Below are 27,839 nucleotides of genomic sequence, written 5' to 3' on the forward strand. Positions count from 1 at the left end.
GGACTCTCTTCAAGCTGTTTTCTGAGTGGTCTCAGAATGGTTAGCCCGTCTCCAGCTGCCTCGAACTATCTCGCAGCATCCGGATATCTTTGCCAGTGCCTGGATGTCTCGCGTGGGCGCTGTACCGGGGCTCCTGTCTATCTTTGCACATATTGCTTTTGTTTTCTAGCGGGCTTCGCCATGCCCCAGCAGTCCCTGGCCACATTGGCTGTCTTCTTCCCTATCTGGACACCCGTGTGTGTTTCGCTACCTCTGCTCACATGCCCTGTGGTCTGTTGCAGTCTCTTGTGTCCGTCTTTATCCGTTGCTTATGTCGCTCTCTGGCAGTCTCTCAGGGTGTCGCGGTCTAGTTTCTCGCCGCCTCTTTCCCTGTGCCTCTGGTTCTCTCTTGAAGTGACTCACTAGTTTGAGTGTTGGGAGGGAAAGCCCGGCAGTCTCTGCGTGAGATTCGGGGCGCCGCAGAGGCTCGGGTAGCAGTCTCTGCTCTTGGGATCTCTGGCAGGGGAGGGGCGGGCCTCCGACTCCCAGACACACCTCCCACTGGCCCGGCCTCTTCCCGGGAAGGGGACGCCCGCTCTCCTGCTCTCTCTCTGGAGCGCCTGTGGCCGGTGGAGAGCAGGAGCCTGCCCCGGGGTCTACGGAGCCTATCTGCAGGGGTGGCCGCGGGACCAGCAGCAGGCGCCGAAGCCCCTCCGGCTGCAAGGGGAGCTGGCACTGCAGGACTTGGAGCAGTTCCTGCATGCAGGAAGTTACGCAGGAGCGGCTCCAGCAGCGGGGAACTTGCAGGGCAGGCGGCAGGACCTCCAGGAGCCGGCGGGCGAGCAGCCGGCCCGGCGGTGGAAAGTGCTGGACACACGGCAGAGGCAGGGAGCGCACCTGCGGGAGCCACGGGGGGCCAAGGGACAGGCAGAGTGCTGAGAGGAGAATGCCCCCTGCACACTTCTTGTGAGCCTCCCAACTCTTCAGGCCCCGGGGGCTGAACCCCTGCAGGTTGGTGCCTCGTCTCTACATATCAATATTGGTCACATGGATACTGGCTGCACGAGAAACTGTCAGCGTAGAGGGCACGGAGTGGGCATTTATGTATTTGTTTTTTTAAAAATTTATTTTATAATGCACCTCATACCATAGCTGAGTTCGGTTTCTAAGCGCGGAACCAGGATTCGAACCTCTGTTGCTCTGCGTGGTCTTGCTTCCAAGACCAGACATTGCCCCTGTGCGAATGGTGCATAGTGGTCAGGGGTTGGCATGGTGGCGTCTTTAAGGGTCTGTGTGGAGTGCATAGAAGTAATTGTGTGGGCATGGTGGCGAGTTTAGGGGTCTGCGTGGAGTGCATAGGGGACACATTGTGGGCATGGTGGTGTGGTTAGGGTTCTGCGTGGAGTGCATAGGGATCAGCGTTGGCATGGTTGCGTGTTTAGGGGTCTGCGTGGAGTGCATAGGGGACACATTGTGGGCGTGGCAGTGTTTATGGGTCTGTGTGGAGTGCATAGAAGTAATTGTGTGGGCATGGTGGCGAGTTTAGGGGTCTGCGTGGAGTGCGTAGGGATCAGAGTGGGCATGGTGGTGTGGTTAGGGGTCTGCGTGGAGTGCATAGGGATCAGCGTGGGCATGGTGGCGAGTTTAGGGGTCTGCGTGGAGTGCATAGGGGACACATTGTGGGCATGGTGGTGTGGTTAGGGGTCTGCGTGGAGTGCATAGGGATCAGCGTTGGCATGGTTGCGTGTTTAGGGGTCTGCGTGGAGTGCATAGGGTACACATTGTGGGCGTGGCAGTGTTTATGGGTCTGTGTGGAGTGCATAGAAGTAATTGTGTGGGCATGGTGGCGAGTTTAGGGGTCTGCGTGGAGTGCGTAGGGATCAGAGTGGGCATGGTGGTGTGGTTAGGGGTCTGCGTGGAGTGCATAGGGATCAGCGTGGGCATGGTTGCGTGTTTAGGGGTCTGCGTGGAGTGCATAGGGGACACATTGTGGGCGTGGCAGTGTTTATGTGTCTGTGTGGAGTGCATAGAAGTAATTGTGTGGGCATGGTGGCGAGTTTAAGGGTCTGCGTGGAGTGCGTAGGGATCAGAGTGGGCATGGTGGTGTGTTTATGGGTCTGTGGCGTGCATAGAAGTAATTGTGTGGGCATGGTGGCGAGTTTAGGGGTCTGCGTGGAGTGCGTAGGGATCACAGCGTGGGCATGGTAGCCTGTTTAAGGGGTCAGTGCAAGTTGAAAGGCTGGGTGGTGTGGCGGTGGAGCAGTGTGCAGTGTGTGGGCATCTAGAAGGCTAAGAGTGTGCAGACGGTTGTCTGTGGAGCGAGTATACACATGCGCGCAGGTAACTGTCAAGGGAGAGTTGGGCAATCTGGTCTGCGGGGCAGTCTGTGGGTGCAGGGTGGTGTGCTTGGGGGCGATTGTAGAGACAGTGTTGGGTGGTGCGGTTCTTACGGCGTTGCAAAGAAGTGTATTAGGGCGAGTAATGTGCACGGCGATCAGGTAGGTTGACCTGTGCATGGTTTAGGGTGGAGTGATGGGAGAGAGCATGGGGGTGAGCAGATATGGTGGAAGAGTGCACGGAGGTGATCAGGTAAGGAGGAGTGATGGGGGAATGCCTGGAGGTGAACTGGTAGGGTGGAGTGATGGGAGAGTGCATGGCGGTGAGCGGGTAAGGTGGAGTGATGGGAGAGTGCATGGAGGCGAGCCAGTAAGGTGGAGTGATGGGAGAGTGCATGGCGGTGAGGGGGTAAGGTGGAGTGATGGGAGAGTGCATGGCGGTGAGCGGGTAAGGTGGAGTGATGGGAGAGTGCATGGAGGCGAGCCAGTAAGGTGGAGTGATGGAAGGGCACATTAAGGTGAGCGGGTAAGGTGGAGTGATGGGAGAGTACATTGTAGTGAGCGGGTAAGGTGGAGTGATGGGAGGTGGAGTGATGGGAGAGTGCATTGCGCTGAGCGGGTAAGGTGGAGTGATGGGAGAGTGCATTGCGCTGAGCGGGTAAGGTGGAGTGATGGGAGAGTGCTTGGAGGTGAGCAGGTAAGGTGGAGTGATGGGAGAGTGCTTGGAGGTGAGCAGGTAAGGTGGAGTGATGGGCGAGTGTTTGGAGGTGAGCAGGTAAGGTGGAGTGATGGGAGAGTGCTTGGAGGTGAGCAGGTAAGGTGGAGTGATGGGAGAGTGCTTGGAGGTTAGCGGGTAAGGAGTGATGGCAGAGTGCTTGGAGGTTAGTGGATAAGGTGGAGTGATGGGAGGGTGCTTGGAGGTGAGCGGGTAAGGTGGAGTGATGGGCGAGTGCATGGAGGTGAGCGGGTAAGGTGGAGTGATGGGCGAGTGCTTGGAGGTGAGCGGGTAAGGTGGAGTGATGGGAGAGTGCTTGAAGGTGAGCGGGTAAGGTGGAGTGATGGGAGAGTGCTTGGAGGTTAGCAGGTAAGGTGGAGTGATGGGCGAGTGCTTGGAGGTTAGCAGGTAAGGTGGAGTGATGGGCGAGTGCATGGAGGTGAGCAGGTAAGGTGGAGTGATGGGCGAGTGCATTCCGGTGAGCGGGTAAGGAGGAGTGATGGGCGAGTGCTTGGAGGTGAGCGGGTAAGGTGGAGTGATGGGAGAGTGCTTGAAGGTGAGCAGGTAAGGTGGAGTGATGGGAGAGTGCTTGGAGGTTAGCAGGTAAGGTGGAGTGACGAGCGAGTGCATGGAGGTGAGCGGGTAAGGTCGAGTGATGGGAGAGGGTATTGAGGTGAGCAGGTAAGTTGGAGTGATGGGCGAGTGCATGGAGGTGAGCGGGTAAGGTGGAGTGATGGGCGAGTGCATGGAGGTGAGCGGGTAAGGTGGAGTGATGGGCGAGTGCATGGAGGTGAGCGGGTAAGGTGGAGTGATGGGCGAGTGCATGGAGGTGAGCGGGTAAGGTGGAGTGATGCGAGAGTGCTTGGAGGAGAGCGGGTAAGGTGGAGTGATGGGAGAGTGCTTGGAGGTTAGTGGGTAACGTGGAGTGATGGGCGAGTGCTTGGAGGTTAGTGGGTAAGGTGGAGTGATGGGCGAGTGCTTGGAGGAGAGCGGGTAAGGTGGAGTGATGGGCGAGTGCTTGGAGGAGAGCGGGTAAGGTGGAGTGATGGGAGAGTGCTTGGAGGTTAGTGGGTAAGGTGGAGTGATGGGAGAGTGCTTGGAGGTTAGTGGGTAAGGTGGAGTGATGGGAGAGTGCTTGGAGGTTAGTGGGTAACGTGGAGTGATGGGCGAGTGCTTGGAGGTTAGTGGGTAAGGTGGAGTGATGGGCGAGTGCTTGGAGGAGAGCGGGTAAGGTGGAGTGATGGGCGAGTGCATGGAGGTGAGCGGGTAAGGTGGAGTGATGCGAAAGTGCTTGGAGGAGAGCGGGTAAGGTGGAGTGATGCGAGAGTGCTTGGAGGTTAGTGGGTAAGGTGGAGTGATGGGCGAGTGCTTGGAGGTTAGTGGGTAAGGTGGAGTGATGGGCGAGTGCTTGGAGGTGAGCGGGTAAGGTGGAGTGAAGCGCGAGTGCTTGGAGGTGAGTGGGTAAGGTGGAGTGATGGACGAGTGCTTGGAGGTGAGCGGGTAAGGTGGAGTGATGGGAGAGTGCCTTTGCAGTGAGCCTGGGGTGTCAAAGCGGTTATTAAGGCTTCGGGGGAGAAATGTGGGGCGTTTTGGGGGCACATTGGAGACTTTGGGCCTCGTTATAAGTTTGGGGATATTTCCTTGGCCAATGCAGCCAAAGTCAAATGCTGTTATCCAGAGACGTCTTTATGGGAGGGCAAAAGGGGCACTTGCCCCGGGCCCCCACCTTAGAGGGGGGCCACAAAATGCAGCCTGATTAAAAGAATTCAGTTCCCATTATTCATCAAAATTAAATATCACATGCCAGGATTCTTTATGGTGTGCTGATGAGGCTCTAAACATATTGCCTGCTGTTGTTGACATGTACATTCTGCTCTGATCTTTTCATCCTGTAATGCTTACTATGTTCACTGTAGTATAAATAGTTTGTGCGGCACAACACCTGTAGCATGCACACCTTTCTGTGAGGACTATAATGATCACGTGCAATATCCAAAGTTGAAAAGGATATTGATGAATTTGAGTGTCGCAATGGTTTATAGAATAGCTCAACGTGTTAAGCACTTATTGCGGAGATATGCGTTCATATGCAAGATTACAGTACCAAATTCCAGCAAGGCTGACTCAGCCTTTGCAATGTATGCAGTCGATAAGCCAGCATGTATATGTTCTTTGATTTTTAGAGCACCAGGTGTTATCATCACCAATGTGCCTGCAACAGATAGCGGTTGCAATAGAAAGTACCATAGCATAAGTATGGTGAAGGTCTAGAAATTGGTTCGTTCAGATGGGGAGTTGCAAAAGCTAGGCAGGCACCTCCAAAGACAAAGTGCTAGTCCACGGAGGTGATTATGTATCCAAATTCCAGACTGTGGAACCAAAACGTTCCTGCTTGGACCTGGCGTTGCCAGAAGATGATACAGTGATCCTGGACACATCTTTTATCACTGACAGTACTGTGCTGTCTTCTATGGAAAGATTTGTGTTTGGTCATGTGATTTGCATATTTTCCTATTCAGCCCTGTAAAATGGGATTATTCTAGTTCAGGCTAAGAAAAGACAGTGGTAAAGTGCAGACATTGCAGAGAGGATGCGAATTCCCGCTTAACCTTTTCACCAACATGTGATCCTGGGCATCTAATTTAATCTTATATTGCAGCACTAGTCAAAATTGCCCGCCCCGCACCGCTTCAGAGTGATTTTGTTCTCAGGGTATGATCTTTAAAAAAGACTCAATCGTGGTTTCAATGGCTATATGTAGTGTTGCTTCCTCTATAATAAAAGTGAGATGTGATATATTGCACACCGGGGCCCCTTGTTTATTTGCTCTCTAATGGCAACACTACTTGAAAACCATGTCCCTTTTCTAATCTGTCTGTTTGGAAACAGACAACTTTCGGGTATCTTCAAATCGTCGTCCACTCTCTATACTATGGTATGTGTAGGTTTCTCCTTGCTTCCCATTGGTGACCTGTATCCATGCTTGAGCCCTTTTGCATCTTTGAGGCAGCTAATCGTGTCGGTTGTCTGTTCTGGTGTATGTGCACCCTTATCATACGATCTGTGTCCTGCAATTAAACTTTGTCCGAAATACCTTCCTTGTGGCTGCTATTTAGTGAAATGTTTCCTGTACCTCTGCTAGAACACAAGCACCCTTGTCGTAGACTGCAAAAGTAGCCCTTGAAATGCTACTTGTTTAACATTCTGAATACAACAAGAATGAAGGAGACTGAAATGGTGTTTGTCATCCTTTTTTTGATCTCTGCAAGCAACATATCAAACTGTGGGTTGTGATCATGACATTGCACAACCCCATATTCTACATCCCTTAATTCCTTTGGTCCGGTGGAGGGGGGCCCACAAGGTGTCCATGCCCCAGGCCCCAAAAGTGCTTAAGATGGCCCTGCTGTTATCGCACGCTGGGGGGGGGGGGGTTCGCGTATTTAGACCTGCAGTTCCTCTCTTTTGGGGCCCACTAGGACCTCATGTGGATGGCATTGTACCACTGGTGGGGAATTTTCTCCACACAAAACCGGGTGTTTTCTGCAAGTTTTAATTTAGCGCTCACGTTTTATTTTTTTGTTTTACTGCACTGCCATGCTCTGAGCCCTTTGTATCTTTTTTCAATGCTATTTTGGGATTTCCTTAAATTGAGGCCAGTCCAGCATTTGTGTAGGCCTGTCCTACGGGTAAATAAAGAATGCGCATTATTTGACCTCTTCGGCAACAGACATGACTTTACGGGCAACAGTGGGCGGGGCTTACCATTTCCGCAAACACTCGTCCTTGGTACATCACGAGTTGACGGGACAGTAACCCACGGGAGTCCGGGAGGGCGGGAGGGCCGGAGGGGGGTTGTTAACAGGCTCGGACCGGCCCATAGGGCAATAGGCAAACCAAAAATGCAAAATGCTGCTGTGTGCCCGTTTTTTTCGCCAATGTGGGCCAGTTTGATGAGTTACTTTAGCATGCAGCTAATAGTTTTGACCAGTGTTGCTGAACACATATTCTTTAAAATGCACGATTTGCATATTTAAAAAAAAAAAAAAACGACTCCTTGGTTACTATGCAAAAAGTATCAGAAAAGGAATGAAAAGCCGTTTGCAACTGTTGCCCACTTTTTCATTGGTGCCCGAGACAATGTTATGGCCAATCCCAGTCCTGCCCTGGTTGTTAATGGGGGTAGGGATGATCCTAGCAACCAGGTCAAGATGATTGCCCCCATGCCCGCACCCTGGAATTGGCTATCCCTTCAATGGGGCGTGGTGTTGCCAGAGGCACAGGAGCGTCAGTTATGCCCACCCCCTCTTTTTCGTCACAGCATGAGACGGGCAGCCTCCGTGCCCCAGGTCGAACACACGCTGGGCACCACCGTGCTGCCCGCAGCATGTCTCTTTCTTTAGCTGTGTGTGTAATCTCGGAACTTCTTGCTCTCTCGGAGCAGGTGTGGTGTGTGCATGCAGTGTGTCGGCAGTGGGCGGCTGGATTGGCCGTTTAACTGAGCGGGAGGGAAGCCAAGGGCTGATTCCAGCCCCCCCACCCCACAAAGTACGCGATCGCACTGTATCATTAGCACAACCAAAGCGCCTGTGACTTTGAGCACACACACACAGCACAGCATACCGGCGTACCTACAGATCTCGTGGGCAGCTGCAGGTGTCCTATCTCAGTGGGTTCGGCGTTTGCTGCTGACGTCTGTGTTACCTCTGTAGGCCACACATTCAAGTCCCAGAAGGGTCAACACCACGCTCATTCTCCTGGGCGTGATACATTGTGCTCAATTTAAAGTGTGTGATGTGAAGCGAGAACTATATGAACACAAACGAGTGTGTTACTTTTTTTGTGTGTGCAGAATGCTCCATTATTTTAGCAGAATGCCTGTGTACGGATTTAAAAGAGCATGTGGACGGCTTTGATTTATGACTCGGTGCCAAAGCCATTTTAGCTGCGGCGGGAAGTTTTATTCTGTGGCAGTAGGTGCTTGGGGGGAGGGGGAGGTGCTCCGGCTACCACCCCAGCCCGTCTATGGTGGTGTAATGGCTGTCTGCGTGGGCATTTGGTGCATTCTGTTTTGACATGGGCATATATGCACGTGAGAGAGGGTTTTAGAGTGGCAGCAAGTTGTGCACCTTGGAATATGCTGGCAGGACCTTGAATGTGGTGCGGCGGTGGCTGCACTGTGTAAGCAGTGCGTGTGCGGCGTGGTAGCAGTTGGCGGCATTGGGGGGGGTGTGTGTGTGTGTGTGTGTTGCTTCGCGTGGTGGCAGCGGTTGCGTGTGTGGCCCCGGGGGCACTCGACACAGGAGGGTCAGCAACGGCGGACTTGCCTCTCAGCAGTGGGTGCAGCTGGCGACTGCGGTGGCTGTAGTCGCGCGGGCTGTTGTGTGGTTTTCTGCCAGCAGTGGTCACCGCCGGCGGTGGCTGCGTGATGATGTCATTAGCAGCGCTGACACTGCGGTGTCAACGATGGTTCTGCCGCGTGTCAGACGTGGGTGTGAGAGAACGGGGCGCACTGGATGCCAGCTGTGGGTGTACTGCACGCCAACCGGGGCGCATGTGGGCCCTGGCCTCAGCTGCACTTTATTTAACGAGTGGCTGCGGTTGCGCAACCAGATTCCGTTTTTATTCACTACAACGGGGGTTTGGGCTCCTGTGTTGTGACGCCGCAACCATCATATACCCGTTGACAACTCGACTGTTTATTGTGCATGAAGGGCCATGGCTGGTCCTTTACCATAGACCGGCTACAATGTAACCCCCAGGTACCTGCTTTGAGTAGCTAGGCGGTGCAGCTTCAATGTAACCACCTGCACCAAACTACATTGTAGCCATGAGGACCGTGCGGGCCGCAGAAACGTTCTAACCAGTCAGTGTGGCAACCGGGCAGTGTGGCAGGTCCCAGTGCTGTACTCCTTGTAGGCAGCGTGGCCCCTGTTCGTTAGGACCCCAGTGGGCATATGTCCTGGTGGAGGCGGGGCTGGGTAGAGCCAACCCAGAGGTGAGCCAATGGGTCTGGCTTTGCTAGAAGAAGCAGAAACCCCAAAAAGTGATGGGTGGAAAGTTTTTGAATTAATCTGAACCACTGGCATTGCTCTGTGCAACTTAACACGCCACTGTTTTTTAGCCCGTCTGCACCATTGCAAAAGGGGTCCAGCCATATGCAAATCAGTCAGGTACTGCCACGAATGGGAGTAGCTCTGCCCGGACTGCTAGGCCAGGTCCCCTCTGCACGGAAACACGAACAACCAAAGAATAACCAAACATGAACGTATTCTGCAAAATGCCACATCCGGCCTCTGCCTCCCCACAACACAAAATCCATACCTGGCCTTTACAGGCCCAAGCACAAAATCCAATGAAAACCTCTGCATGGATGGCTGCTCCTTAATGTGAGGTGTCCAAGCACCCATTCTGGAGGTTGTGCAGCAGTCTGAGCATGGAGCCCGGCCGCGGTGCCCAGCTGGGTCTGACCCAGGTCCATGCTTGATTAAGAGGACTGGAGTGTAGATGGCTGCACCCCAGAGTCTTAGACAGGGTAGGGCATGAGCGCGCAAGGCCCACCCAAAATCTGTAAATGGCCACAAAGCAGCGCTATGTGGGCATTTAAAGATGTTAATGTCACTGCTGTGGGCCCACCTAATTTAGCTTCAGGCCCCACTTGTTAGACAATCCTGGCTACGCCTCTGATGCACCCCGCACATGACTGTTTCTCCCAGTGTGTCAGGGCATTGTGCTAGTTTAGCCACATGTCTGCATGTGCAGCATGCAGCGCCGGTCCTCTTTCTAAAAAATAAATAAAAATACTCATTAGAGACGCTGCTTTGTGGCATGTGTGCCGCAGATTGGCAGTTGATCACCATGGGGGCACTGGGAATACACTCTCATAACACTGCCGACAAAGCAATGTGTGTGTGTGTTTGTTTCTGAAGGCAATATGCAGCATGCTTGTATTTCTGGAAAATCCTTTGCTAGAAATCTCAGAGGGTAAATGAGTGCGTTGCTATCATTTGAAAGAGGGTGGGCATGGGGCTATGTAGAAACTTGCATGGTAATCGACTCCGACTCGTCTTGGGCAAGTCTGTCTGACATGCCACTGTTGACAGGCATGACGATTTTCCAGAAGAATTGTGAATATGTCTAGAGGCACTCGTGCTGGGCAAGCTTCTTATTTCGGATGAAAGAAAGTGTCCTCCTTTGAAATTGGCATGCGTCTACGTGATTTCTACGTGATTAACTGGGGGGATTTTCAAACCAGTTTAGCAATGTGGGAATTGTCATGGCAATGTTGAAACTGACAGGCACACGAGACAGCCGTGGTGTATTCTGCCCCAAAAAAGGTTGGCATCCCATTATTAAGAGCACATGACATTATTTCAGCTCTACCCTGTTACCCTTTGGAACTAACCTGGCATGCGCTGACAGCCCTCTGCGTAAACTTGCAACTTGTCTTTGTGGTGGCATGTTTGACGTGCATTTTGGGGTGCAAAAGAGGACCTGTGAAGTGTATTTTCTTCAGCTCTCAACAAGGTAATATTAGAAGTCCCCCCCCCCCCCGCCGACCTTTTTAGTTGGTGGGGCATCCTCGCCCTTAGTGTGCTTGTTTAGGGAATGTTCTGCCCACGCCCTTTCCTCTGGATCTTGGTCTCCTGCTGTCTACAGCAAAAAGAAACCTCTGAACCCCAAGTCTGAATTGAGTCTCTTTTATACACCCCCCTAATCTTTTGTCTCCTTATCCATTTATTTTTTTTTCTCTGGTTCCTAAAGGGCTGATTCTCAGCTGGCCCCCCTCCCTGGAAAGGACTTGTGGTCTGCACTCTGCAAGATTGAATTCCTAGCAACTGAAAGGTACCGGCTTCCATGGGGGAAAAAGTACTCCCACTATTACAAGCAGCAGTCCTGGGCCTCCCTAGTCCTTCGGTGGAAGTTACCATGCGGTACCAGCGCCACCTGTGTTCTCTGGTGTTTTGATATAACAACCAGCATCTGTCTCACTCTGCTATTGTGACGAAAAGACTACTGCTCTGCTCGAGTGCAGGGATGAGTAGTGGCTAAACCGCCTATTCGGCCCCCACCCTACTACTAAACGAGCAGTGATCCCAAAGTAAAGGAGAAACCGACACAGCCGGCAGTTGTGCTTCCTTTGACGCTTTTGTGCGGGCAGGCTGTCTTCAGGAGGGATGTGGGGTGACAGTAGCCTACCCCTGTAAATGAACACAGAGAATGCAGACTTGTGCACCCGGGGGTTGGTGATCAGGGGTGTTCAGGCACAATGTCACTGCTCAAAGGAAATGTCTTGAAGGACAATGTAGAGAAGGGGGCTTAGAAGTCACTATGGTCCCAATAGTGGGCCAGGGGGACAGGCCTCTTCACAGTAGTAGCGTGTGTTCTGGTCTTTGGAACTCAATAGAATACATCCAGGCCTTTTTGACATTCAACCCGTAGTCTGGGTGCTTTGGGCACTGTGCCGCTGCCTGGTTCAGCAACGTGTTGGCGTTCAGCAACGGCTTAGGCGTTGAAGACGTTGGTTGTGGCAAGCGATGTTGGGTCGGTGACACTTCAATGCTCAGACGGATGTCATTTGAGGGGCACTAGGGGTTTCGGCTGCGACCCCTGACAACTGCTGTGACTCCTGGCACTGCCCCTGCAGCCCCTGGTTAAGGGTTGCAGAGCCAGAGAGAAACCAAATGTAAAGAGGGTTTGGATGAGAGCTTCCTTTACATTAAGTTGCTCTGAATCCTGACAGAAATTAATTCCATTACGGTTTTCCATAACGGGAAACAATTATTTCTTAAGTCCAAAGCCCCCACACCCATAGGACATGGAAGGCTCGGGATCCTACTCCCGGCGCAAGACAGGATCCAGAGCTGGTTCCTTGCATGCGTGCAGCATAGGAGTCAGAGAGGCTGACTGCAGAGGGGTTCCTCTGAGCACAAAAAGGATTCGCCCAAGGTTCAGAACGTTTTTTTTTTTGTTGCAAATGTGCGTGCATGCAAGGGTGTGTCTATATGTGTGAATATGTTTCACGATGTAGTGTGTGAATGCATGATGTAATGATGTGCATGTGTAAATGAGAGTGTGAATGGTGTGCGTGCTTGTGTTAAATGCCTGGATTACGTACTGTTAATCTTCATTACTCCTAGTCCTACTCTATATCGTCTCAGTACTTGCCGATGAGACACCTGCCTCATACGTATGTACTGGTATGATGAAAAGGGACAGAGAAGTAATGTTTGGCCAAGGAGCTGATTTTGTGGGTTGGAGGAAGAGTGTGGGAGGGTGAGGCAGGAAGGAGGTGCGCTAAACGTAAAGGGCATCCATGATCAAGCAGGCATGATGTGTTATTAGTGGCTAGACTGGCATTTTGGTACATCCATTCTATCAATGTCGTACTTTGACTTGACATTTTTTTTGCTGGGCATCTCTGAGAAATCTGACCAAACTGGCATTTGGTTGCAGCCAGTCCTGCTGTGGCATTGTATATTTTTCTGGGCAGCTATGATAAAGTAAACATGATAAGTGTTATTGCATGTTTAGAATGCCGTTATGATGCAGCCAGTGTAGGTATGTCTTAATGTGGCATGGCATTGTTTATCATGCATCCTCAAGGCTACAGCAAACATAATTGTGATTACGTGTCTGGCCTACATTGTGCAGCCAGTTTTGACATGTTTTCTTATGGTGGCATTGCATTTTTAATAGAAAAGCAGGAAGATAGGTCAGCGGGTTGATAGCTCGCTGCTGCGATCTGCATTTGATTCACAGGTTCAAATACTGGCAAGGCCAACACAGCCTTTCATTCTTCCGAGATTGATAAATGAGTACCAACTTCGGTTAGACTGATAATTTTATGTAAATATGTACCACGTACCGCATGGTTTTTTGAAAGTGCTATATAAATAACAAATCATCTTTAATTAAAATATTAATGCTCCTGTGCACTATAGTGACTTGCATCTATTGGATTTTGAAACTTTTTTTTATCACAGCAACTGACAATGTAGGCAGCTATCATATAATGGCAATACCTGGCATGCAGCCATAAATGGCATACTCTGGAAGTAACTGGCCATACAGTGCTGAAGTGGCATATCTATGGCAGTGCCCCTGCCTCAGGGCCATCTTAACAGTTTCTGGGGCCCAGGGCTCAGACAGTCTTGGGGAGGGGGATGCACCCCATGCCGCCCCTACCCCCCTGAACCCATGTCACTCCCCCCAGCTTCCTGAAACCCATGCCCCCTCCCAATCCGCAGAACAAAGTGTTCACATACCTCGAGTCAAATTCAGTAGAAACTCGCCTAGGCTTTACATGGATTATCTAGTTGTTAATAAAATAAAAACATAACACATTTCTGTGACCCGTTTCCCCCCTAGGGTACTATAATGAAGACCTGTTCACTTTGTTTTTCGAATAATATATTAATTTTGAAAGAAAATAAAGGACAATTATTTTTAAGCAACTATTTATTAATTAAAATGATAACCTAACATTTCAATCTGACCATTTTTTTCTGAATGAATGTGTCCAAAGTACATGCCCGTGGAAAAACATTATATGAGGAGGCAGCAGAGAAAACACAAATTCACTTGGCATTTCAGTCCATGCCCACATAGCAGACAAACAAATTGAAGTCATCGTAGAAAGAATGGGAATGAGATGAGAAGCACCCATTGAGTACATGCTTTCTATTGCCCATGGATGATGTGCCAGCAACACTGCCAAGATTATACTATATATTTGCTTCTAGGTTTGCTTTTTGCAAAATCATTAATTATGTCAGATTCCATCCCTCCAACCTTTCCAGGCTCAATGCTTAACAGAGCCAAAGTATTCAATCTGGCTTCAATCATGAAGGTAAAACAAGAGCAGTGAAGAGAACTACCTCCTTTGCCTTTTGTGGTAACCTGGGTCATGGCAAGGCTCTGCTTTTAAGAGAGTTGTGAAGGAGTCGCAGTAATAAATACAGGGAATGTCCAATCAAGGTTCTATCAAAGAATCAGGATGAGAGATCCTACAAGCAGCTGTGTGGTTCTGAACATAGACATTTATTTCAAAAATACAGGTTTCTTTGAAGATGGGTTCTCAATAACTTTACACAACTTTCGATAAGCACGAAAGCGAATGACAACGGACAGGTGTGATTATATACAGTGAAAATACAAGGTAAGTACGTACCTCTAAGATGTTGAGGTAAAAGCTCCACATAAGGGCACAGTCACATGACAGTAGGATAGACCTATATTTGAACAAAGTGCACCCAGGACGGAAAATGGTCCAGGGCGTAGTTAACACAGGGTGTACACAACAATATCTACAGAACATACACAAAAGGCTTTTTTTACAGTTGTGTCACGGGAGATCGACACAGGAGTGTTTTGGCCATGGAGGGCTGGATTGACGCCTGTCTGAGTGTTGGCGCCTTCATTAGGATTGACACCGGATGTGGTGTTGTCCGTAATATCTGTGGGTGAGATAAGGCCTGTAAGGATATCTGGGTGTAGTTCAGTAATTTAGGGATTAATAAATAATGGCTTAGTGGTGCCATGAAGAAACATCACATGGTGTATCAATATACAGTTTACCTGCTGCTGCGATAGCAGTGGTGATGCTGTACGTGGACAATCCTTAATTGGTTGCTGGATTGTCGTTGCAAATGCACTCTGAGTAAGTCGTGGGTTCCTGATGGCTGGATTTGTCTCAGGATCCCGGGGGCTGGATGAGGGCCTGAAATGGTCCCTGATCTAAGAAGAAAATGTGGACCATCAGGTGTCAGTGTGGTCCGACATGCTGTTGAGAACTTTGGTGAGGGTGTCGATGACCCTAAATGGTCTCAGTTGCTGAATGGGGGAACCATACAGGGTTGGTTTGGCTCATTTACAAGTAGACTAGGTGGTAGGTGCTCGTTTTGGTCTAGAGAGTCGAGGGAGTTGTGTCCCGACACAGTGCTAGTGGGAGATCCGCTCTATGATGTGTTTTAGGTGGTGGTGGGTGGCAGCTCCCCTATGGGCTGCTGGTGTCGGCTGGAGGTGCATCAGTGGGCACGGGGTATGAGATGGTCCATGCTAGGTAGTCTCATCTCAACCTGGTGTTGGCCCTTTATCGAGTAAAGTGCTTTTAAAAGTGTTAGGAGACAAAGCCAGTGGCGCAGTGCCAATTGTGCTGTAGTACGATTCGGAGTGTCTCTATGTGGTGGCTAAACAGAGAGTGGACTAGGTGGTGGAGTAAGCCTGCCGAGCGTGCCTCCAAGTTAAAATATTAACAGTGGCAGAGTGGTTTATAAAAAGAACTTGTAATGCTGACTACACGGAGAAGCTGCACAGTGCATACATCAATTACAGTGCAAAGGCATATTACTCTAGGGAAGCACGTCAGGACAAGGGTCTGCAGGGTAACGCTTACCGCGATCCGGGGGTGCGAGCGTCGCCAAGGGATGCACAGCATGGACTGGTTGGTGTGAGGTTTAGGTCGTCATGCCTGGAGATAAACACGTCCCTGTGTGGTTCGGGAGCCAATCGGGGTGCACAGACGTGCTGGGAGGAGTGCGCCTAAACCAATACCCAATAGCCACAATGGTTGTGGAGGTCCCCAATGGGATGGGCCGGAAAGAGAAAGTGAAAGCGGCCGCCTGCAGGAGGAGCGGACTACACGGGGCCCGGGTGGTCATGGGACATGTGGTCCTGTGTGTGTACCAAACGTATTAGTGGCCATTTTTTAATGAATAAATGTCCAGGTCTGGGAAGCCATTGTAGCCGCCGCATTTAAACAATCCGCCAGGATAAGTGCGCTGTATTTAGAGAGTCAATGGTCACATAACAAGCCAGCAGCAATGAAACATGTAATAATGTAATAATTCAACATCTAGGTGTGCTTCGTTAATAAAGCATGCGGTTTGGCATAACTCAATGCAAAGAGAAGGACGTGTGAATCGCACACAGTGCATTTACATACAATAGTTTTATGCAGTTGTGTTGAAATGGTTCCAAAAGATAGTACGCCTAGTACCTAGAATTTTGTTGAAATATCTAAATCATTCACATGGACTGTTCAACACAGTGTGTGTTCCCAAGACATTCATATCCTGTATACGTTGGTTCTCGTGGTGAAAACATTGAAAAAAAAGGCATTTTCTCTTTTCTCAATTAGGTGGTAATAACACAAGGGTAAACGGCCAACACCAGGTTGAGATGAGACTACCTAGCATGGACCATCTCATACCCCGTGCCCACTGATGCACCTCCAGCCGGCACCAGCAGCCCATAGGAGAGCTGCCACCCTCCACCACCTAAAACACCTCATAGAGCGGATCTCCCACTAGCACTGTGTCGGGACACAACTCCCTCGACTCTCTAGACCAAAACGAGCACCTACCACCTAGTCTACTTGTAAATGAGCCAAACCAACCCTGTATGGTTCCCCCATTCAGCAACTGAGACCATTTAGGGTCATCGACACCCTCACCAAAGTTCTCAACAGCATGTCGGACCACACTGACACATGATGGTCCACATTTTCTTCTTAGATCAGGGACCATTTCAGGCCCTCATCCAGCCCCCGGGATCCTGAGACAAATCCAGCCATCAGGAACCCACGACTTACTCAGAGTGCATTTGCACCGACAATCCAGCAACCAATTAAGGATTGTCCACGTACAGTATCACCACTGCTATCGCAGCAGCAGGTAAGCTGTACATTGATACACCGTGTGATGTATCTTCATGGCACCACTAAGCCATTTTTTATTAATCCCTAAATTACTGAACTACACCCCGAGATCCTTACAGGCCTTATCTCACCCACAGATATTACGGACAACACCACATCCGGTGTCAATCCTGATGAAGGCCAACACTCAGACAGGCATCAATCCAGCCCTCCATGGCCGAAACACTCCTGTGTCGATCTCCCGTGACACAACTGTAAAAAAAACCTTTTGTGTATGTTCTGTAGATATTGTTGTGTACACCCTGTGTTAACTACGCCCTGGACCATTTTCCGTCCTGGGTGCACTTTGTTCAACTGTAGGTCTATCCTACTGTCATGTGACTGTGCCCTTATGTGGAGCTTTTACCTCAACATCTTAGAGGTACATACTTAACTTGTATTTCCACTGTATATAATCACACCTGTCCATTGTCATTCGCTTTCGTGCTTATCGAAAGTTGTGTAAAGTTATTGAGAACCCATCTTCAAAGAAACCTGTATTTTTGAAATAAATGTATATGATCAGAACCACACAGCTGCTTGTAGGATCTCTCATCCTGATTCTTTGATATTCATATGTGTACCCTTCTGGGTATATCGGGACCCCGCCAGGCGCCTTAATATTTAACTCAACCAATGTTCTATACAAATATATATATACTTTTATTAAACAAACCACCTGCAATAGAACACAAAGAAAATACTGCACAAAAAGCCACCCCCTAATAGGGACAGAGACGATGCGACAGACCGAGGATAGTAGCACTCTGGGCATGCTTCCAGGGGTGGCAGGTGAATTACTAGACACAAAAAGTGTTGATGTTGAAAACGTGTGTGATTGTGTCCTAACAAGTCTCTAGGGCCCAAGTGGACTGAGTGGGCAGTTGAGTCAATAGTACCTGGATCCAGTTCTTGGTGGGCTTCATGTAGGGATGAATGTGGTCACTCTGTGCTGCAGAAGGGGGGCTCTCAATGTTGCAGTTCAGGGCGGTCACAGGTTTGCTTTGCAGTTGAGCCGGGCCGAGTCCGGCTTTAGACGCTGGGAGGGGTCGATGAATGATGCTCCAGCAGTTTGAGTCAGCAGGCAATGGTCATCAAAGTGGTGACTTTGGATGTGCAGGTTGATGATGTGGCAATTTGATGGCTAGCTGGGCAGAGCCATGGTTGTAACCCCTGGTCAGAGTCGGCGTGTGACTCGCCACTGATTCAGATAGAGTCCAGGTGTCGAGCAGTCATTTTGGGCCTAGGATCAGCTTGGCCATGAGGCAGCGTCAAGCTGGTTTGAAGTGCAAGCAATAGTTCGAGTTGGTGGATGAGGGCAAAAGTCAGCACCAGTGCCTTCCCTTTCATTTACAGTGTGATGATGGACACGGAGAAACCAGTTCGGTAGAACAGAGTGCTTCAACTGGCCTGGTGCTCTGGCTGCTGTAAAGCCCGCTCAGGGCGTCACAAGGACAGGATGGTACCATCAGGGTCTGCTCTCCCAGCTACGGGAGATTCTGGCACAGAGTGGGAAGTCCTGGTCCACAGCAAAGGTCACTCCCGATGTGCCCTGGGATTGTGTAGGGGGCAGATCGTCCTTCGATGTCTCCTCCTTCAGCTCAGACTGAGGCTTTGACAAGCACAATGTTGCTAAAGGAAGTCCAGTGGGTTCTTTTTAGGTGAATCTCTGATTTGAGAGGATCTGAGAGAATCTAAAGAAGGGATGTCAGACCCCATCTTCTAAAGGTGAACGTCCCAAGTTGATTGGACTAAAGCTAGCCTGACTTAGTGGTTCAATCCCTGCTCTTGAATGGAATGGAATTCGTCCATCTAATGTCACACCCAAAGTACTTTGCTCCAGAGGATGTGGAGGGGACAAAAAAGAGAATAAGAGACCGATGGAAACAAGATGGTGAAAGTTTCCTTCCATTGACCAGATCTTCCTGCCTACTCTAACCCCACCGCCTTCTCTTCCCACTAAGCTCCTTTGATGCCCGGACACAGGACAGCTGCGTCTGGTAGAGGGTGTTACCTGCCCTCACAAACGGATCAAAGAAGAGACTTGGTCCTCCAGGTTCCTGTACTGACATTTGGCAGTCTCCACCCCACTGGCCAGAATACACAGCACCTTCCACAGCAGAGCTGACTCGCAGGCGCTGACACACGCGCGATCATCATCAATTGGGATGCGGTGGCCACGATCATAAGTAGCACCATGCACCATCCCTAATCTCGGGCAAAGCTTTATTTAGAGTTTACCCTGCCACCAGCATGGGTTACCCGTGGTCATCATAGTTTTGATACAGGGTGGCATATCTTAAATGTCGCTGCTGCGCTTCAGAAACTTGGCTGTTGCGGCTGTCGAGTGGGCACCTTGTGACCTTTTGAACCTTCTCTATGCCACGAGCAGAGCAGGCGCTGCGGAGCAGACTACTCATGCAGCAAGGCACAAGTACACTATGCTTTAGGCACAAAGTTGACCAAAAGGGGAATCTGGTTGGCATATTACCCTTTTGGAGATGGAATTACCTGCATCATTTTAATTGATACAAATACAAAATGCCAGGGCTGTGCACCCTTGCCAGAAGGCAATTCTTCACACCATGTGCACTCTAAAATGTGACATACAGTACGTCATGCTCAGAAATTCATAAAATAAAAGAGGACATTGATCAAAAGAGACCCATAATACGAAACCATACATCTCAAAGAAAGCATAAAATAAAGAAGTGATGAAGGGGCAATTTATAAGGGGGTTTTGAGAAACGCTAACATTGTTTGCATTTTGAATAAACCAGTAGATGGGTGACTCTGAGAAATGCAGCAGCTATCATTAATCTTGCAATTCTGTTCCTTCTACAAAATAATATTGGTGTGTGTAAAGACACGCACCACCACGAACTAGCCCAGCACCATAATGACACTATTTTAGTTTACGTAACCAGTTCTTTTTATTGCAGGTATATTGTTTAGTAGCACAGTACGTGCTCCTACCAACAGCATGTATATACACAAACATGAACCCAGCACACCAACACAGATCTCTGCAACAAGTGCTTAACTCACTGAGCTATCTCCTTGACCACGGTGGAACTCCTATCAATATTAATTTCAACTTTGATTATTACATTTTATTAATACATTTGATGGAATTGCCACAAAGGTAGTGCTGTGGCGAATGTACAGACTGGGCATTCAGAGGTTCAGTTAATCTGATCTGAACTTGGTTGCAATACCTCATAAGCACACTATGGATTATCATGATTTGTTTTAAGTATAGAAAAGTGCAACAACTTCTTTGCCGGGTAACCAGGTGGGGGCCCCCCCCACACTGAAACATCTCTGTGTATGCACACAAATAGATTACACTTGTCCTGCCTCTTCTCACTCCCCTTTTGTTGTCAGCCATCACCTTAGCTAGGCGATGATTGGTATTTACAAGGTGCTAATGGCTAGGGTGTGGGTGCCAGCCCTGCACCAAAGATGAACTATAGCAGTCATGCTGCAAAGATTACACTCGTAGACGAGTAAGCATTTGAGTGTTTTTTTTTGTTTTTCAAAATGATTGCCAACATTGAGCAACAGGAACTAAGGTGATAATGAAACCTATGTCTGCTTTTTCTCATTTGTACAGCTCCTCCTACAACAGTTGAACACACACATACTTGCCAGAGCAAACGTACTTAAGGAAAGCCTTCACAAACCAAAACAAATGTATTGTGCATCGTCGGCATAATTTCCATTACAATTACGTTCCTGTTACATCTGGGGACGCGGCCTCTGTCACCTGCTTTTGTTTTCTCTGGGAGACTCCAGCTCCAGAGAGGTTACCTCTGCCAATAAAATGTGCCATGACCTGGAAGTGGCCCAGTATCAGACTGAAAAGATGGTTCTGTTCATAACACCTGCAGTCATGGAAACCTTGAGACTCAAAGCATTTCAGCGCAACAGTGCCAAATAAATCAATCAATATACTCAAGCACATGCAACAAAATGGTAATTTCATAAACATCAATGCAAAAGTGCATATTGAACATAATATTAGGAACGTTTTGGAACATAAATTTGACCAGCCGACACGTGTTTCGACCTTTTGGTCGTCTTCAGGGCTGTAGAGTTTAACTAGCGATGTACATAGGTGAACAAAGTTACAGTGAGAATAAAAAACTTTAATGCATATTTGATCATTTATAACATATCATTGATATATTCCCCATGTCCACCAACAAAACATACAGACAAACACACACACAGGAAGACACATAAACAATGAAAGACAAATGATTCATATCATTAGACACAGGATGCAAGTAAAAGTACAGTAATGTCATGAACAACTGGGACAGCATGATGGGGGTGGTTATGTACACGTTGCAACCACAGACCAAAGGGTGATCAGATAAGCACCCCAATTGTGATTCACTGAGCAAGAAGTGACTACCATGCACTACTGAACTTGGAATCTAATGTCATTGTACAGTAATGTTCTAGAACAAAGATGGACCAAATTATTGCCAAGAGTTTTCCCTATAAAAGGCACAATGACCATATCCAATATCTAAACTCACCAACAACACTATCCTATAAGCAATCTGAACCATGAAAAAGCATGGTGTGAACTAAATGAAAAATGGGCACAAAATGAAACTCTCATTTAGTTAAGAAACCGTCAGGCCCCACCACCGACAATGTAGAGAGCTAATGAAGTAAAGGGGAGTTTACCAGTTGCAGTTAACAGACGCTTGATAATGTCAAACCGACTGAACTAGCATTTTCCCGGCCTATGTGTGGTTGGAGGCGCTATACAAACAATGGGAAGACAAAGACATGATTCAGCTCTTACAGCATGATGTGGAAAAACAATACTCGGTTGCTTTTAGAGTCGTTGCCCTGTTGGGCTATACATCCATTTTATGAAACCATACATGTATTTACAGACTCTGTGGATGGAGGCGCCCCCTCACTGTGTGTCTTGCAGAAGCAATAGCTCCGGAGGGGGGACTAGGGGTGCCATGCCAGAAATATTTAAACTAAAGTGAGGACCTTCCAATGCCCTCCTCAGGCTCCCTCTCCCAATGCGATGACAACATTTCTTCCTCGGACACGTATTTCTTTTTAAATCTACAAGTCATGTTATTTTAGGCACTTAAAAATAGCCTGGCACGTAATCAGGGGTTTCAATGCTCAGCTAAACGGTACTCCTTTTATCTGCCTCTGAAACAATAAAAGGCTGAGTCAGCCCTGATGGGGTTCAAAAACAGGGTCCTGCAGGTAGAGCTAAGCAGTTCATTTCCTTTAACATTGTGTATATTTTTTGTAATTTGAGCAGGTTACTACAAATCCATTTTAATATAAAAGGTGAACTGTTACTGGCCATCTCCCATATCCTGCTGAATTAAAGCTGATATTTGAGATAGCTGGTAGCAGGCTCCCTCAAACATGTGCTACCACATGCATGAGAATCCTAGAAGTGATGGGACGATATTAGCACACAGCAGCACAGCAACTGGCGGACACAGTTTCACATCACATTCTACATAATTGCACTTTTAGACATGTGGAGATGCAGGGATTGGTCCAGAATAACACTGTGCTGATCAGGCACTGAAGCTAGGATTTAAATTGAGGTGTCTGCATGCTAAACTCAGTAATGTGGACACTAGACCTCACATCCCATTTTATTGTTTCTGGGACACGGCCGCAGATACCACAGCTCTGCTAGGATGCACTTTTTAGCTCAGACCTGACCCTCTCCCATCACATCAATGCAGTCTCCAGATCATGCACCTTCCACAGCCTCAAGCAGATCTTCGTTCCTACCCCCAAAGAGTTTCTGCAAACCCTAGACTTACTCCCTCTACATAGGTGTACTTGCATAGCAACTGAGAAAGCTCCAACAGATCCAAATCTCTGCAGCAAGGCTCCTCCTCGCACTCTCAGCAGAGAACACATCTCCCCTGCACCCGTGACTCTCCACTGGCTCCTCATCAGTCGATGGGCCGCCTTCAAATCCATGTGCATTACCCGCCGTGCAATTCACAAGAAAGGCTTGGAATTCCTCCAAAACAAGCTCACTTGCTACCAACCCACCAGGACCCTCTGACCAGGCTCTGCGCACCTCCTTGTATTCTCTCCTTTCAAGTTCTACAGATAAGGAGGTGCCTGTTTCTCTGTATTCGAACCCACTTTCTGGAACTCACCCCACCCCAACTTATGCTCTGCCTCATAGAGGATCACCCAGCCTTCAGGAAAGCCCTCAAAACCTGGCTGTGCCCCACAATTTACTGATTTCCCCCCTCCCTCACTCCCCACCTCTCACATACACATTTCATCCTGCAGTCCACCCCAGCACACTCCCCCACCTAGTCTTCCATCAGCTACTAGCCTCTTTCCTTCAACTGCATTGCTATGCCACCCAACTTTCCTTCTGGGACCCCATGCGCACAGGGAGGACTCGTGTTGTCACTCCAGCAACTTGCACCTGGAACAAATCCTGACAGTGGGCCAGGTACTGCACTTCTATGGGCTTGGAGGGCGTGCAATGCATGGCACTTAAATTGCACCTTGAGAAAATCACGCTGATCATTCCGTAGGAGAAAAATCGGGCACCTTGATCCCCTTGCTCATGGTTGGCACTGCATGAAGCTCTAAAGCACAGGATGGTGGGACATGCCGCCACATGTAATCAGGAAATGGGGATCTTGTGTTCGCACTAGAAGGAACTGGGGATGGAAATCTCTCTCTACATCCATCTAACACTTACATCACCCGTGAAACACAGCACTGCTCCTTGCACCTTCATGGAACCCAGGAAGTATATGTTTTTTTGTACCGCTAACTCACTTCTCCTGTCGCACACTGCACCTTCTCAACTTAGTGGAAGGCACAGTCTCATTCCACATACCCTGCACTCCCATAAAACACAAACACTATTGCACATCGCCTCTGCCACCAGAATGAAGCTACTTTTAACAAATGCATTTGAACTGTAGCTTCCCACATAACTCTCCCTAAACACAATACCCTGCCTATAGTCCATAATATATCTCTGCTGCACCCATAGACACTCCATCTAGAGATGGGTAACTGGCAGGTTCTTGGCCACCCTTTCATAACTTTAATGGCTGAAATGCACACACAAAATGGCACCTCCCAAATCTTTGGACTCTGGTCCCTCAGAGGGCGTTCAACCAAAAGCATGTTGGCACCATAATTAAGATGAAAGGCTCAATAACAAATGACTGAATGAATGACATAATTACAGCAAATCACCTGAGGAATACCCACCCCATGAGGCCGCCCTGCCCTGCGAGGCCCAGGGCTGTATTTCCCTCTGACTGGCACCGCCCTTGTAACGGCCCTGCATGCATGATGCATGATGCATGATGCATGTACATACCATCCCCAGATTTATGATCATTTGTCTCCCTCGCCTCAGACCTTGAGAAGGAGCAAATTGAGGAAGAGCTCTTCCGGTTCCTGGCTGGCTGTCCTCCTGTGGTAGGCACGCTGCAGGCAGGAAGTGAAAGTTCTGATCATGGGGGGGGGGACGTACAGACTGCAACAGTTGTGGCGACCTTCTACTCCACGCACTGAGTGAGGGCAGAGCAGAGACCTCAGGGAAGCTGCTGCAGTGGGCCACCCACACAGGAGGAGGGGACACATCCAAGGAGGGCAGGAATCTGGATTGTGGCCAGGGCATCCTGCCTCTCAAAGTGTGGGCCCTCCTGCTGCTGGTCTCTGAGGCTTGCACATTTGCGCTCACTCACTTTTGCACCCACAGCCACCCCCAGCAGTCGGGGAAGGCATAGACAACAGTAAGATATTATTGGCTCACTGCAAGGAGGGGTCAGAGCCATCGGGCAACCCAAGCACCTCCATGTAATTTGATGATGCTATCTGTGACCTCTGCAAGAAATGCGCCCAGATGTCCCCGGGCCAGGTGTGCGATACAACTAAAATGAAAAAAAATACAAATGTCAATCATTATTACTGTTTCCTAGTTTGGACTATTAGGTGGTGCTTCAGAGCCACCTACAAGCTGAAACTATTGCATTGTATTACAGATAGGGATAAATGGCATATGAGAAGGGACACAAAGATTGTAGGTGGTGTTTAGTTATTTTTCCACCCACTGACTGCTCATGGCTATGCTAATTCATGTCCATCACCTCCTAAAATACCTCCCCATCGGAACTCTTTCAGCTCACTTTAATCAAGCCCTACCCTCAACCATTGTTCTCAAAGTGCCAGCTGATGTTTTTTCCAAGCAGTCTTCTGAAAGTTAATGACTTAATTGGAGTTGGAAACGCTACTGGTGCAATAAAAATGTCAACCAGGTATGCCTTCAGCCACTCGATTTATAAGTACTCTTTGTGGCCTTCATTGAAGTCCTGATAAAAACAAGCATTGGCAAAGCCAACAGTTTTGGCTTGTGTTCAAGTATTAGGTATTTGCCAGCCATTGCTATTTGATGCCCAGGTACTCACACAATTCTGCTCCTGCTACCATCAATGGCCAGTGAATACTAGTACGCACAAAACCCATACTGTTTGAATTGCCAGTGCTTGTCCATTCAGTGTCTAAATGAATATGTAAACGGGAGAAAGAAAGAACACAAATGTCTTCTGGCCCTGTGACTTGGCCACACACAAAGAAGTGTGACCCGCCCTCCCCAAGCAGTGCCAACCCCCCCATCCCACCCAAGTTGCACAGCAGGTGGTCCCCCAAGGGTGGGACCAGGACATTTCCCCATTTGCCAACCCATAAAAACGTCTCTGCCTTGCCTATGCTATTCTATTGGGCCTAATCCCGTCATATCATGACCCCATCCATGGCATATGAAGGCAGCACATGTGTTAAAACGTGGTTGATATGTGTAATATTCTTGTCTGCTTTAGTACTGTGAGGATGTTGAAGAAGGAAGCTGACACAAAGGTGGCATATTTGTTTTTTAATACATTTAAAGCAAAAGAAACCCTCACTATGCCCATCTCTAAGAGGAGTGAACCTGCTTCAATCTAAATCTCAAGGAACTGTCAGAATGTTCGACCAAATGAAAGTCCACCGTCCTGTGTCAGAGCCTAACCCTTCAACTAAAACTAATATTGTCCAACAGAAAGTTCTTTCTCCAGGAGAATGACTCTCTCGTCTCCTGGTGTATGGGTAGCACTCCCTCAATGTTCTTTTGCAAAGACAATACCAGGGGGATGACTCACTTCCCCTGGCATGCAGCAATCTCGCAGAAAGTTCTCTTGCCCAGAGAATGAGTTCCCATAAAATGCCATCTTGAACACAAAGGCAATGGGGGAATGACTCCCTTGCCCTGGTGGTAAATCTAGCACTTCGTACAGTACATTATCTTATAGCAGGAGAATTACTACCTTCTCCTGGTATCGAACAGCACTTTCCAATGCCAGGGTGAACACCCCCCCCCCGGCGCATCTTCAGCACACTTTGACTGGTTTTGATTTTCCCCCAGGAGAATGACTCTTGTCTTCTGGTGTTGGAGAGTTCTTTTCGCACATAGGGTTTGCCTTGGCTCTTTTTCACAGAATCAAGTAACTTATCGTGGGGTTCCAGACCCTTCTCTGGTGGTCTGTGGGCTTACCTCTGCCACTGATACAAGGAAGATGTCCTTGGATGCACTCTTCTCTTTCGATGGGGTCCCATACCCTTCTTTGCTGATCATTGGACCCCTCCCTGTCACTCGTACGAGGAAGATTCCCTCGGATGCACTCTTTACTTTTGTTCGGGTTTACCAGACCCTTCTTTGCTGCTAGTGGTCTTATCCCCAGCACTGGTAAAAGGATGTTTCCCTCAGATGCACTCTTTACTCTTATTTGGGACCCAGACCCTTGAAGCACTTGCTCTGGCCTGAAGCTGAAACCTCTTAAGTCCTCTTCCCCCTCTACCAGTCCACCCATGCTTTCCAGGGCCTGGCATTGGTCTCCTTCCTGAAGCAGTCGGCTTCTTCTCTACTGCTGCGTCTCTACATTTTGAGGCTTCTTGCAGTCTCTGCACCGTTCGGAGACCGCATGGACCACCTCCCCCTGGAGATCCTGCAACTGCCTCGCCCATTTGCAGCTTACTGCGGTCCTGCTGACGCAAGACCCATCGCAGACTCGTTCAGCTTCTCAACAGCATCCTCTGAAGAACCCTCCCTTGGGTTCACCACCTGCTTAGAAACTCAAGAGTTCTCTGACCAGGGAGGAGGGGCAAGACTTTGAGTCCTCCTTTGCTTTTCTTCTTATGGGGCTTGCTCCCCCCCCCGCGCAATGCCAGCACCTTTCTTTTTATCAGCGGCTCATTAGTAGTCCTCATAACTCTTGTGAGCCAACTCGTCTCAGTACCAGGAAAGTCAGTAATCTTTATGCTTTCTATGTTCTTCTTCATTCTAGTACTTTCTATCTTAGTTGTAGTCCTGACACTACAGAAATACATTGGTTTACTTTTAATTTAGTGGTTGGCAATTGAGAGGGGGCTAAGCCATATGAGGGAGTGATGTTATGTAATGTGTTGTACCCAAGGTGATCATCCTTATCCCCATAGGGGGGAGTCCCTCCCCATGAGGTACTCCCACATTATACCACCCGTAGGGAGACTACTGTATAACAACCACACCTCCCTAGCCTCATGGGGAAAGGGCCATACCTAGCGGATCGTCACACTAACTATTTGGTTTTTTACAATGTTTATGTACCTTTTTTATGTCCGCAAGCCACTTCCTGTGATGATGCCAGGGTCAAAGAGGAACTGATGCCGTCTGGGTGAAAGGTCAAGTGACATCACTTCCTGTGATGCCATCCAGTCTGTGATGGCACTTTCGCTACCCCTGCTGTTTTGATGAATTGACGTCCCGGAATACTCATATCCATTAGGTATGGAGAAGCAGAGGCTGGCCGGCAGGGAGCTGGCTCACCTGTCTCAACATTGCATCGGATGTACTGCAGTGGTGTCTCCTTGGAGCTCGAAGCTGGTAACCAGTTGGCAGTGTTGAGTTGGGGACACTAGAAGATTCAGAAAGTCTTTGAGGCAGAGACAGTGGAGCTTCGTGTCAAGCAAAACTTGGTGGTGCAGAGGCGGTTTGGCATCAAGATCTGAGATGATTCCGGAATTTCATAAGCAG

At 48.9% G+C, this 27,839-nt stretch overlaps 1 protein-coding gene across 1 annotated transcript in view; it reads left to right on the top strand.

Moving 5' to 3' along the window:
* The first annotated feature begins 418 nt into the window (after positions 1–418).
* Positions 419–27,839, top strand: part of STXBP6 (syntaxin binding protein 6) — a 575,667-nt gene continuing 548,246 nt past the window's right edge. Inside the window, exon 1 of the mRNA XM_069638523.1 lies at positions 419–990. The gene's annotated coding sequence lies outside the window, so the exon portion shown is untranslated. The remainder of the gene's footprint in view (positions 991–27,839) is intronic.

Source organism: Ambystoma mexicanum, chromosome 14 (genome assembly GCF_040938575.1).
Source record: "Ambystoma mexicanum isolate Mex_15411 chromosome 14, UKY_AmexF1_1, whole genome shotgun sequence".
Lineage (NCBI taxonomy): Eukaryota > Metazoa > Chordata > Amphibia > Caudata > Ambystomatidae > Ambystoma > Ambystoma mexicanum.